Source organism: Rhincodon typus, chromosome 42, assembly GCF_021869965.1.
Source record: "Rhincodon typus isolate 14 chromosome 42, sRhiTyp1.1, whole genome shotgun sequence".
NCBI lineage: Eukaryota > Metazoa > Chordata > Chondrichthyes > Orectolobiformes > Rhincodontidae > Rhincodon > Rhincodon typus.
The window spans coordinates 662,272-677,014 of record NC_063373.1 but is presented as its reverse complement, the minus strand read 5'-3'; positions in this window follow the sequence as shown (position 1 = coordinate 677,014).

Sequence of the window (14,743 nt, the reverse complement as noted above, 5' to 3'; positions counted from 1 at the left end):
CCTCCAAGGATTTCATGATTTCTCTGTTTTGTTTGTAACTATTTTCTCGTACAACAATATAACCCCCTTCACAAAAATAGTCCGAAACAAGTGAGACACCTGACGAAAGGAAAAAAAAAATGCTCTGGCGGATAGAAATCTGAAACAAATACAGAGAACGCTCGAGAAACACAATAGGGTTAGGAGGGCCTGTGGAGAGAGAAACAATGTTAATGTTGCGAGTCTGGTATGACATTTTTCTGTCTGTTTTTCAGTTCTGAAGAATAGTCATACCAGACTCGAAATATTAACTGTGCTTCTATCTTTATAGATGCTGCTGAATCTGCTGAGTATTTTACCAAAATACTCTGTGTTTCTTTAAGGTACGACTCAGTTATCCAAACTCGACAAAATTGATGTTAGTGTATTTGAATAAAACTCATTTCGCCACGCATCACAAAGTTTATAAAATGGTTTTTAACTTATTCAAAATTCTGCAATGTGAAATGCAGCTATTGAGCAAAGTGGATAAAGTTGCTGTGCGAGTCTTTTTTTTTACTTATCTACTGCCACATTTCTTAGACACAACAGAGGGCAACTGAAAATCAAACGACACAATATAAATTCAGCCTGCGACATATATGTTCAGTTACTTTCAGTATAATTAGTTCCAGCAAATTGGATGTAAATTAATGGACCAAATATACTAGCATTAGTAACTCTGTGCCAGTCATTTTACTCTCAAAAGGCTGACTTAACCCCTACAATGCGCTTCAGGAAAATAATTCACAAAATTGGGGATTCTTGCACTTAAATAGCTAACACTCACGGAACTACCACGGATAAATGCAAAAAGGATCTACACATCAGTAATTACCCTGACCATGAATATGTTAACTGCAATTGGCAGGAATCAATCAAAAAAACGTTAAGCAGGTTTCCAAAATTGAAAAACTGAATGAAGTTATGGAACAAAAACTACCTCTCTCTCTCTCTCTCTCTCACTCTCTCTCTCCATTTGTGTGACATTGTTGTTCATCGACTGATGCTTAAACACGATTCTGTAATTCTCGTCCTCACGTAATGTGGATGTACCCAGCCTCAAAGAAATGCAATTTTTCCCGAATTCATGCCACCACCAGACTAAACCAGATGTCCCCATATTTTTGAACAAACAGAACTGGAGTCGCAGGATTAATCTCCTCATATTAACTGTATCGTAACCCATTCATCATTAAGAATAAATTGAGTGAAAATTTCAGTCAGGCTGTTTCAGTTTTCGGAACAGTTGTGTTATTAACTAATATCCATAGAAATATATCAGTTCTGCATCAAAATGTTTATACGAATTGTGAATGCAGGACAAGTGACGTTAAATAACACTCCTGTTACTCACATGACACCACAGTCAAGCAACCCTTGCTATAAGCACAACCTGAGAGAAATGTCTGTGTTTGTGTGAGCTCAATCGATGGTAAACACGACATTGACTCGTGTTTTACAGCCACTGAGTTCACTGTTCGCTCAGAATCCTCTGCACCCGAATGTAACAGAAAACGCGTCCAGCTGTTTCAATTTTCTTAACAAGATCGAAAGTTTCTTTATTGTTTGCTTACCTTAAGCGTTAACACAATGGGCGAAATGAAAATCAAATCAAGACAGGACGAGTAAACTGCCTGAAAATTTCTGTTGAAAGGATCTCTAATTCTGGCACAACCCTCACTGGAGAATGGGGAACATTTTTAAAATCGGTTTGAATTTTCATAGCGTGAATATTGCCTGAAAAATGATATTATTGTCAGTCGTGCCTCAGTTTACAGCAGTCTTGCCCCGACACAGAAAGCCAATTCTTCAAACACGTTTCCAGCAATGAAAGCAACAACTCAACGCTGAATGAACAGTGCCATAATAAGGGTAGTTTATACACATCTGTTCGTGTCCACGATACTCTGCGGGAAAAGGAGAGGATGGATCCTGTCGGGTTCATCCCATAGCAGACAGTCCAAGTCATTTCACAGGATTCCTCATCGCTGGAAGTTTCCAAAGAGCGCAAAGGCATCGTTTGCTGTTACTGAGAAAGTCACTAACTGTCAGATCCTTCATGGACGCCTGGACTCAGTGCGCTAATCCACGCTGCGCTGGAAGCAGCTGCATGGCATTGGGAGTGGGATGTGTGTGTTCGTGGTACAGAGAGTCACACATATCCTCAGGAATGTGTCTTTGCAAATGATGCCTGGAGAAAAATACAGTGACATTTTTCAGTGCCCATCCAAACGAGCTCCGTGACACAGGACTCAGTTCTCTGCAGTCTGTTCCTCAGGACACACACTGAGACAAACATCAACTGCACATGAGGACCATCAACTCGGTGAAAGACGCTCTTTGATCTTCCCGAAAATTGTTGGTCTTCCAGACGAGGCAGTTGGCCCGACCCAGTATTACAGACTGGAATATTCCAACGTCCAAGACGACATGCTGAGGGATGCACTAAAGCTTGGGGCAGCTGCTGCCAATGCGCAGTGGGACAGACTATTGTCTGAGGTCTTTCTGCCAAAGTTAAATTGGGGCCCGTTCAGCTCTTCGACCTGCCTGATTGCCTCAAATAAATGTAAATAAAATCTTGTAAAAGTAAGAAATGTCGTTGGTTTGTTTGCTCGTTGGAATCAAACTCTCTTTTTATTCCTTCACACGCTACAGAACAGAGCCAAACTGCTTTAGTGATTATATATGCCTATACAGAACTTGTATGAAAAAAAAAGCACATTTTTGTAAAAAAAGAACGAAGTCTTTTGGAAAAGAAGCTTCTCTGATGATCTGACTGAACTCTCAGCAACAACTGTTTCAAAACAGGCACAGAATATTATCGATATTGCCCTGAGCAGTGACAACCTTTAGACCAGATTCAGAAAATTACCGAAACGGCTAACAAAAACAAAATGAACTGCAGACGCTGGAAATCAGAATCAAAAACGGAAATTGCTGGAAAAAGTCAACAATTCTGGCAGCATCTGTGGGCAGAAAGCAGAGTTAACTTTTCGGGGCCAGTGTTTACTCCAAGATGCGAAGCTTACTGTGTCCCTTATCAGAACAATGATTGCAACCATGCGCTCCGAAAAAAATGCCTATCTCGTTTCCAAAAGTACAGAATTGCCTCAACATCAAAATGCATCAAATTCTCACACAGTTCCTCTCTTTCACTGAGGACGCGACAGGCTCAGTATAAATGCACGACAACCTAGAAAGCTTTGGTGGAATCTATAGGACAGAAATACTAACCAAAACTAACGTCACATCAAGAATCTAGAAATTCAAAAGAAAATCTATTTCTATTTTACGTTCTTTCAAATATTGACAAATAAATTAATTCGATATTGTTCAGCAGGTTTCCCCACTACACACGCTGTTAAACCAGCGACAGGCACCGTTTCTAAACAGACACAAATTATCACAGTAAGTTTTCAGCTGTGCAGGCTGTAAAGAAACAGCTAAAGTCCAAGGATCGGGGAGTTGAAGGGTGGGGAGCTGCGAAGTCCCATAAAATGTTGCATAAACAGTCGGAGATAGATGAAAAGAGCATATTTTTATTGCATTTCGTGTCAATATTTTCTCTCGCACAGACTGTTCGTTCTGTTATTATGACTTATACATCTAAGCAATGATTGGCCTATAAGTATTTAAGGGAATATATTCAATAGACCATAACTCACAGTTCAATAGCTGCAGAAGAAGCACATTCAGAAGTGTTACAAACATCTTCCCAGCTGCTGGTATGAGGTTAAATCTGTACATTACTTGAGTGCTGTTTCACAGATACTGAGCAGCAGTTACCGAATCAAATGGCTCCTCGATTTCTGTAAGACTTAGTTCTTTGACCACGGTTTGCGCAGAGGCTCGTGTTTCTTTCCAGCAACCACTAGATTTTGATGTTTGCGCACAGTGAAATAAACTGTCGTCTTCTCCACCAATGAGAAGTGATGTGACCATTAATGGGTACAATGAAAGCGGGTTCCAAGCACCAGCTTATCTTGAGAGATCAATGACGTTTAAGATTGTGGCTTGGAAGCGAGTCCCTACTGCGGAATCCATATCAGAGAATCACACAATCACAAGAGGCTATTGGTTTCAGGGTCTTTGAAAAGACTGTGCAATTCAACATCTCCTCGGGCAGCTGGAGAAACATCTCAATTTCCGCTTCTGCTCTTTACACTCTTCAGGACACAAAATGGAGTAAAACAACTTCAAAGCAGAATCTCAATCTTTCCTTTGGATTACAATTCATCCTTTTCCTCCCCTAAGTGTTTGTGTCCTGTCGGCGTTGGTCTCAGTCGTGCAGACCCATGTTGATCTCATCGCACCAATCATTGACACCCATTCTTCATCTTAATTCTCTCATGTATCATAAACAGCGGTCCCTTTGCCCTTGCTCCTGGGCATACTCACCATCTGTTCCTCCCAATCCTGACCACAGCACAAAAGCTATCATGATCCCGAACAGTACCATATTGGATTCAAAACATCAACACGTTTAATCTCTACCCCGATGCTGCTACAATGTTTACTTACTCCATTGTTTGCCTTGTTTTGTTTTAATTTCGGCTTTCATCAATTCTGAAAATATTAGTTCTTCAAGTAACATTCCAAATGAACTTGAACAGATCCCCAAAACTCTGATTTTATCATTACTTTAGATCGTGATTGCCACATCTCTATCACTCCCTGTTAAAACAGATTGTCGTCACGTTCCCTTTCAATATGTGACCAATCAAGGCCATTTGATGGAATTTGTTTAACAAACTTGCTTGAGGAAACGATTGTTCTCTCTATTTCAGTGTGAAATCGGCTCAAGTTTCAAATAACTTTGACTTTGCTCCAATACAATAATAATCCACAATCATTCAAATTTGCCACATATTGGAATCCTATGACATCTGCTGATCGGCCTCGTGTGTGTTAAATCTGCAGCGTTTGATGTCATGTCGCCTCTGGTATTACATCATTAAAATATAAATGCAATCGAGCGCGAATAAAGCCCGAGGGCCTGATAATTTGCATTTTTGGGCACTACAGGAAGTGGCAATACATTCGGTGGATGTTTGCTCTGCCATATTTCAAAAACGTTGGCCAATTCTGAGAAAATCCTCGAGTCTGAGAGTGAAAAATGCAACCCAACTGTTTTAAAATTGTGGAAAGGGCAGTCAGGGACGTATAGACTGTGGAACTAAGTGCAGTATTACGGGAGCACTTGTGCCCACTGTGTATAATGTGATAATGGACAAGTTGAAAAGTACAAACGGGCAGCAGACAGAGACAGAATGGATTTATGGGATGGAAATCATGTTTGAGAACGCTACAGTTTTTGAGTTGGTCACTATTTTGTTAAATAGACTTTGTGATTTTTTTTGTATTTTAGAATGCTTTTGATAAAATCTCATACAATAGGTTGGTGTTCCAAATTAAAGTTCTCACGAATGCAGGTAATTTACTGACCAAGACAGAGATTTGGTTCATAGACGGGAAAATAACATACTTTCAATAGAAAGCGGTGATAAGCGGTGAAATGAGAAATCAGCTTTTGGGCCTTAACTATTCACAATGTTGATCAAAGATTTGGATGAGGGAATCAAGTGTGATATTGTCACTTTTACTGATGAGGACCACACAGAGGTTTCAAGACCATCCAGATAAGTTGAGTCAGTAAGCAAATACATGAAAGATGCAGTCTAATTTGGATTAGTACGAAATTAGCGACATTGGAGGGGTGAAAAAAGAGGACACCATATCATAGTGTTATATAAATATTTAAGGATTATGAAGTGGAGAGGAACAACGTGATGTGGGTGACCGTGTATACTAGTAACTGAAAGCAAGAAAGCATGTTTGAATGGAAAGGTGTGTGGTAAGTTTGTCTTCATTTAACAAGGGCTTCAGTACAAGAGCAAGGGTTTTTTTTTCATGGTGCTTGTACACGACATTGCAGAGAACGTAGCTGAAGTATTTTGTTTGGAAGAATGAGAGACAATCTTATTGAAACGTGTCTAATTATGACAGGCCTGTACATACAGGTGCAGATCTGATGTTCCATCTCCCTAAGGGTATCCAAAAGAAAACGTCACTCTCTTGGGACATGGGCTAGGAAATTATGGCCAGTGGTGAGGAGAGCTTTCTTAACTCAGAGGGTGTTTAGCCAGTGGAATTCTCAAACATATAGCACTGTCATTGAACACATTCATGAAGAGATGCCGAGCTTTCCTGTCATGAAAGCATCGACATGAACTCTACGGAAGTTGAAGGTAACAGGTAAAGTCCAAGAGGACCATTAGGGGGCTGTCCTATGAGAGAGAGAGAGACGTTAAGTGGTGAGTTTAACCGGAGGATAACCACGCCTAAGCTTGAAACGGTGGATGTCCCAAGTAAAGTCAGCTGATGCGGGAAACAGTTAACTTAGTTGGCCGGACATCTGGTTTGCGATGCAGAGCGATGCCAACTAGTATTTTAAAATAGTGTTTACATGCAGTCACACCCTCCAGATAGCGTGGTGACTGGAAGTGTAGACAGCATTCCATCTGCGGCCTAAACACTGTTTTATAAAGTGATAACAAGACTTCCATCCTCACGTATTCTATGCCCCATCTAATGAATGAAAACATCCTGTATGTCTTCTTTTCAAACCCGGCTACCTGTGCTGACACTTTCAGGGATCTAAGAACCTGTACAACAAAATACCTTTGTTCCTCTGCTGTCCATAGGGCCTGAGCATTTACTTTTTAAATCCTTCCCTTATTGTGCCACTCAAAATGCATAATGACTCTCTTGTCAGAATTAACTTCTATCTTCCAATGTTCTGCCCCATTTGCCAGGTAATCACAGTCAGACTGCAGCCTGAGACCATCCGCCTCACTATCAATAACACCACCAACTTTTCACTAATTTTGTAACTTGCGAATTATACCTTCGACATCATATCCAACTTGTAAATGTACGTAACAAACAGTGAGGATTCAAACACCGATGCCTGTGGTAAGTCATTTGTCACAAGCTTCTAATCATAAAAATAACATCCACATCACTCTTTGCCTCCAATTTGAAAGCCAACATCGAATCTAGTTTTCCAACTTACTTTAGATCATACTGAATCTTACCTTTTGAACGAGCTTTCCATGTGGGATCTTGTCAAAGGTCTCAGTGATGTCCATGTAAACCACATCAACTGCAATGCTGTCATGAATTTCTTTAATCCACTTTCCGAAAGAGTCAGTCAAATTAATCAGACAGGATCGCTCTGTTCCACATTAATGTTGACAATCCTTGATCAATCCCTGCTTTTTGAAATGTTTATTCATTCTGTCGCTCAGAATTTGTTCCAATACTTTCCCTGCTCCTGGCATCAGACTAATTTGACTGCTATTATCTCACCTCTCCCTGTTGACTTTAACAAGGAACAACGTTATCTATCCTCCAGTCATTTAGCACTTCACCTCCGGCCAACGAAATATTCATTGTATCTCCCAAGGCCCCAGAAATCTCCTCTCCTGCATCGAATAGCAGCTTTGGGATACAAAGCATCAGGCCCTGGGATTTATGCACCTTCATGACTGCCACAGTATTAATAACCTATTCCTTACTAATCTTAACATATTCCAGAACCTCGCCATCCCAAATGAAAGCTCCAATTTCCTTGCCTTTCTGAATACAGGTGAGAAACATTCATTTTAACACCTCACCCACGTCCTCTGGCTTCACACACAGATAGATCATTTGGTCTCTCATCGGCCGCACTCTTTCCCTCCTCCACACTATATACTTATAAAATGCCGGGGAGTGGTAGGTCCATATGATTTTCTTAATCTTATCTGCCAGGGATATGTCATCCCCCTCTTTTGTCTCCTAATTTTTTTTAGGAAGCACATACACTCTTTTCTCTCTTTTGAAGAGTCTATCCTTTGTTTTCAATGCTCTGCACCCGACACATCGTTCCATATTTTTCTTTGTCAAACTCGAAATCCATTGAATTCCAGGGTTCCCTAGACTTATATGCTGTTGACCTGTAGTCTCAGAGAACACGCTGACCATAAATGCTCATTGCACGACTTTTAAGAGACTCCCAAATTCCATAAGCAGTCTTGCCTACAAGTAGCTACTCCAAGTCTATTATTGCCACATCCTGGCTAATGATATTGAAGTTATCCTTACTTCACCTTAGGAACTTAAATTTCTGCATTATCCTTGTCCCTTTCCATAATTTCTTTGAAACTTATAGATTCGTGGACATTGTCCCCAAAATGCTCGGCCACAGACAGTTCGATCACTTGAATATCTTCATTCCTTTGTATTAGGTCTAGCACTGCCCCATCTCTGGCATGGCCACCTACAAAGTGACACAAGGTGATACATTGGATACATTTTAAAACTTCCACTCTGTTTAATCCTTTCACACTGAGGTGATCCCAGTTAGTATGAGCAAACATGATACCTTGCTTGTATAAACCCATTGCTCTCACATACTGAGTGATGGAACAGAATGTCTGGTCAAATAACCCAACCCTGCTCCTATTTTGTGTTTGTCTACGTGAATATTAGATTAAATTTAACATGCTCAGTCAACCTTCCTACAGATACCATTCCCCTGTAAACTATCCACTGCAAAACAATTGGACAAACACAGTGGTTTGTTCATGCGTTTAAAGACTTTTTTGATGCGATTTAGAATTCCCAAGCTTGCCCAGGAATGTTATCCACACCGAATTCACTTTGAACTGGCTTGCTCAGCGAATTCAAAGATCTGTTAAGATACAACTGCTTTACAGTGTTGCAGCTCCAGCTTCAGGAATGGACAAGACTTAATAAGTATGCCAGATTTCATTCCCTCGGTATCTTGAGTAGACCAGTATGACAACTGATTGGTGGTCAGATCTCAGCTCTTGTTTTTAGTAATTAATTTGAAATTCCTCCATTTGCCATGGCATGATTTGCAATCAAGTTCCTTGAGCTTCCGGGTGTAGAGCTTTGATGAGTTTGCGGAGTGTAATTTGAAATAGTACACTCCTTTTATTGAGTGTTGGCAGTGGAGGCAGTGGATGGTTGTGGATGTGGGGCCACTGATGAGAGCTCATTTGTCCTGAATGGCGTCGATCTTCGTGAGACATTTTGGGGCTCACGTCCAGGCAATATGGAGAGGATTAAATCACTCTGTTTTTCTCTTCACACAGATAAACAGCTGGACAATCTTTGTGCTTGGCTGAGAGCCATGTGCCCCAGGAAAACTCAAACTGGGCATCACTGTGAAGTTTATTGCTGCTTTATTCGTCCTGTTAATACCCCTTTAATCACATTATTGCTGATTAAGAGTACGCAGTTGAGGCAATGCTTGACCAGTTTGGCTTCAACCTGCTGTTAATGTAAGAAAAGATGTGTGCATTTTTGCACACTGACTGTCAACACTACAAATACTGAGAGACTGAAACAAGATTCAGCGTGTCCAATTACCCTACCCCAGGTAACCACTTTTTGTTCAGGTGTAGAACACATTGTACGTCATGTAAAATGATTGGGTCAAAGAAGGCATTGGGAATTGGTGGAAGTGTGTTCCTTTTTTGTTTCACTGAAGATCTGTGACCAGTGTTGTTCCACGAGGATCACTGCTAGGACCTCAGTTGCTTGGAATATCCATTTGTGATGTGGTTGAAAATGTTGGTGGTTTGATGAGTAACTTCTTAATAGTCACACTTATCATTGATACAGATTTAGAATCCACATCTCTTCATTTCTGCTGTAAAATCTGTGTTGGTCTTTTGCTCTGTGACACTCACTATATCTTTCCGTCGCATTAAATGGATGAACAGCACACAAACCAGGATCATCCAGTCCTCTTTAGTTCTGAATCACAGTCAATAGACAGGAAATGTTAACTCCATATATCCCCCGAGCTTCTGAAGCTTTGTCTCTTCTTAATTCAGACTTACAACCAGCTCAGAACTTTGATTGCATTACCATGGTTACAGAACTGGAACCACTTTAGTGTGTCCGGTGATGTTCATTCACATGAGCAACAAAATCCCAGTTTAATTTCAGTTGATTTGCTCTATCTGTCTCCGTGACTTTGCTGGAGCAATGTTTGACAGATATTCTGCTGAATTTCAGGCCACATTTTGGTTGTGTTGCGATAGATGGAAATTTGCCAACTAACTGAGGAAATCTGATCTTTCAGAGAGAAGTTAAATGCACGAGCGAACGTGCTGCCATGGGAAATGCGGGACATTCCCTCTCCTTGATGTGCACCAGGTGAGACACGGCTTATTCCCTGAAAACATGTGGAAGCATATTTCACTGTAGATTATACCTTGGAATTCGGCAAGATTTCTGGAAAGCTCAGTGTGTGAAAACAGTCCACAGTCTGCACAACCAGCGAACCGTCACTGTGCGCCTTGCCTTTCTGTTGAATCAACAGGAAACACCTGGCACCGTGGTAAATTCTATACTCAAGTTCTGTCGCCTGTCTCCCCTTTAAAATTAAAAATTACAGGTGAAAAAATTGAGTGAATTTGGAATTAACATTCAGGCTTCATATAATCCCATTGATTATTGTTCCGGAGCACATCATATCTCAGCACGAAGATCACAACAACTGTGAATAGATAAACTTATTAAAACCTTACATCCTGAATTTACATACACAATTCCAGTCACGTTGTTAAAGGAGCTCAAACGTGTAAAACAAAATTTCACCGTGTCAGAATAAATGAGTTTGAAGTCCACATACTCGGATCAAAGAACGACCCTGTATATTTGAAGAGAATTTAAATATCAAAGAATTACTGAGTCGCAGTGGTGTTACTGCGTGGAATGAGGCTGTTCGGCCAGCAGTGGCAGCACTTGTTCTTTAAACAGACATGATTACTTGGTGCCAGTACTCTGCTTTATTCCTGCAACCATGCATGTATTTTTAAATAAATTTCCGCTGCCTTCTGGCATCACTACTGCGAAACTGCCTTCCCTAGATTTACAGGCAGTTCCCTCTTCATCGTAATATCCACCTGTGTGAAAAAAGCACTCATTTCATCTTAGCCTCTTTTACAGATCAGTTCAGTCTCTGCCTTCTTGTTCCTCATTTACGAGCGGGAACCATTTATCATTACCGACTCAGTCCAGCCCTCTCATTGTTTCGAAATCCTCTGGCAGATCTGTAAGCCTCCTTCTCCCATGAAGAACAGCCCCAACTTAGAGTCACAGAGTCAAAGATGTCCATCTCACAGAGAAAAGTCCCCCATAGACAATGTGTGCGCCCGTCAATAACAAGCATCTCGGATTTCTAACCCAATTTTCCAGCACTAGGCTTGCTGCTTGGTATGCATTGGCTTCACAAGAGTCCACAGAAATACTACCTCAATGTTATTAAATGTATTGCCTCTACCACCCTTACAAGAAGTGTGTTCCTGGTTACCACCATTGTCTGGCTGAAAATATTTTACTCATATCTCTACTACCTCTCCCACCCCTTTCCTTAATGTTATGGCCCTCGTCAGTGATCCCACTACCTCGGGGAAGAGATCATTTCTCTTTAGTCCATCTACGCCCCTCATAATTTTTAACATTTCAATCATGTCCTCACTCAGTCTCCTCTGCTCCAAGGAAAACAATCCCCGTCTGTCCAAACTCAATTCATAACCAAAGTATTCCATCCCAGCAACAAACTATTAAATCACTTCTGCACCCTTGGAAGTACAATGCCCTGTCTGCATGTTCTGTCATTTAAGATTACCCTCTTCACTATTTGTCACCCAGTTTTTCTTAAACACCACATACAATCCTGGGACGGCTTTTTTTTTTCAAACAAAACACAAATAACTCTAAATGATGGAAATCAGAAACAAAGACAGAAATTGCTGTAAATACTCCGCAGGTCTGGCAACATCTCTGAAGAGAAAACAGAATTACTTGTTAGGGATCAGAGCCAGGAGCTTCGATGTTTATAAACTTCATATATCAATGATTTGGATGAAAATGTCACTGGACTGACAAATAGGTTTGCAGACGACAACAAAGTTGGTGAAGTTGCGGGTGGTCATAAAGATTGTCAAAAGATAAAGCAGCACATGGGTCAGTTGGAAAGTTGGGCAGAGAACTGGCAGATGGAGTGTCGCCCGGATCAGTGTGAGGTGATATATTTTTGGAGATGAAATGAAACAGGAAAATATGTATTAATTGTCAAGCCCAATCGAACATTGATATGCGGAGAGATCTTGGGCTCCACGTCATATCATCCCGAAAGCAACAACACAAATGGATAAAGCAGTGAAGAATACGTATGGAACGAGTCTTCATCAGTTGAAGTATTGAGTATCAAAATTGGAAAGCAATGTTGTAGTTCTATAATGCTTTGCTAAAATCACATTTGGAGTGTTGTGTGCAGTTCTGGTCGCCAAATGATAGGAAGGATGTGGAGGCTTTGGGGAGTATGCAAAAGAGTTTAACTCGGACGCCTGGAATGGAATGCATTTGCTACGAGGAAACTTTGTACAAACTTTGATTGTTTTCCCTGGAGTGTCAGAGGGTGATGGGCAATCTGATACAAATATAGCAGATTATGAGAGGCATGGATAAGGGGGTCAGTTAGAGTCCTTATTCTCACCCAATATGGAAATGTTAAATTTTGGAGGGAGACACAAGGTTGAGGTGAGACATTGAGTGTTTAAACGAGCTGGAGTCATAGAGTCATACAGCATGGAAACAGTCACTTCAGTCCAACTCGTCCATGTCGAACAAGTTTCCCAAAATAACCTAATCCCACTTTCCTGCGTTTGGCCCATATTCCTCTATTCCTTTCCTATTCATGTAGCTGTCCAAATGACTTCATAATGTTCCAACTGTATCTGCATCTACCACATCCTTTTTAAATCTTTCTCTTCTCTCCTTAAAAATACGCTATCTAGTTTTGTACTCCCTTATCCTAGAGAAAAGACCTTTGCTATTCACTTTAACAATTGCCTCCATGCTTGCATCAATCTTTCTAAGGCACCCATTAACCTCCAATGCTGTACTGAAAAAGTCTCAGCCGACCAGCATCTCCTTCTCACTCAAATCCTCCATCCTGGCAAATCTTTTCTGAGTCATCACCAATGTAATAATATCATTCCTATCGCACGGTGATCAGAAATAGCCTCATCAACATCCTGTACAACCTCAACGTGACATCCCAACTCCTCAACTCAATGGTCTGAGCAATAAAGGCAGACGTGTTAAATGTCTTATTAAACGCCCTATCGAAGAGTGATGCAACTTTCAAAGAAGTATCTGCCTGAATCCCAAGTTCTCTTCTCATTTATATAAATGATTTCGATGAGAATATAGAAGGCATTGTTAGTATGTTTACAGATGACACCAAATTTGGTGTTATGTAGACAGTAAAGAAGACTTTCAAAGATGACAAAGGCAATTTGATCAAATGTGTCAATGGGCTTAAAAATGACAGGTGAAGTTCATTTGTTATCAATGCAAGTAAATGCAAAAAACATGGGTGTACAAACTTATACAAATAATAGTACGGCCTTGGCTAGTGGTTCAGATACATAATTATTTGCAGTTTGCGTCACAGGTAGATAGGACAGTTGGAAGGCATTTAGCACACTTGTCTTCATTGCTCAGTTTTTTGAGTTTCGGAGTTGGGATGTCATGCGACGTTGTACAGGACATTGGTGAGGCTTCTTCTGGAGTTGTGTGTCTAGTTCTTGTCGCCCCGTTATCATAAGGATAATGGTGAACGGAGATGGTTTGGAAGAGATTTACAGAGATGTTGCCCGGATTGAATTAGAAATATAAGCTGGATAGGCTGGGACTTTTTAAACGGTATTGTAAGATGTTGAGAAGTGAGGTTATAGAGGTTCATTAATCATGATGAATATAGATAGCTCTAATGGTCAGTAACCTTTCCTTCGAAGGGGTACTCCAAGACGAGGGGGATGCATTTTTCGGGTGAGATGAAGCGAAAAGATATGAGGGACAGTTTTTGCACAGACGGTAGTTCGCCTGTGGCATGAACTTCCTGAGGAAATAGTGAATGTGGGCAAAATTACAATGTATAAAAGACATTTGGATGAATATATGGAGATGATGGAATTTACTTCAGACAACTGTCACATGATGCACATGGTAGGTCAGACGCAAGGGGAAAATGATTTGTAAAGGACATGGATTGAAATAAAATATTTGATAAAGCCCCTCACTGTCGGCTTGCGCAGAAGTTTAAGTAATATGGAATCCATCGTGATTTTCAAAGCTGCATACAAAATTGACTTGAAAGGTTTGGAAGCATATGGGCCAGGAGCAGGCAGGTGGGACTAGTGTAAATTGGGATTATGTTTGGCATGGACTCGTTGAACAGAAGGGAGTGTTTCCATTCTGCGCGGCTCTATGATTCTGTGGCTATCCATTAACTGTGCTCGTCACAAAGGTCAATAGGTGGCTCCAATGTGCTGGCACGGGAGTTGATAGGAGCAGAAATGACAGCAACGTGTTCGAGGCATTTCGACAGACACATGAACAAGCATGCAATGGGGAATATGGAACATGTTCAAGGCATGAAAATACCTGCCATTGACAGAGGCAGAAGAAGGAAAATCACATTAAGTAGGAGCAAGGAGCAAGAGATGGGAAATAGACAGAGTAATACATTGAGGCCTGATGTCATAAAACGGTATGATCCGAACATAGAACAGAGAAGTGTGGAGCACAGGAATTGGCTTTTCAGCCCAACATGTCTGTGCCAACCATG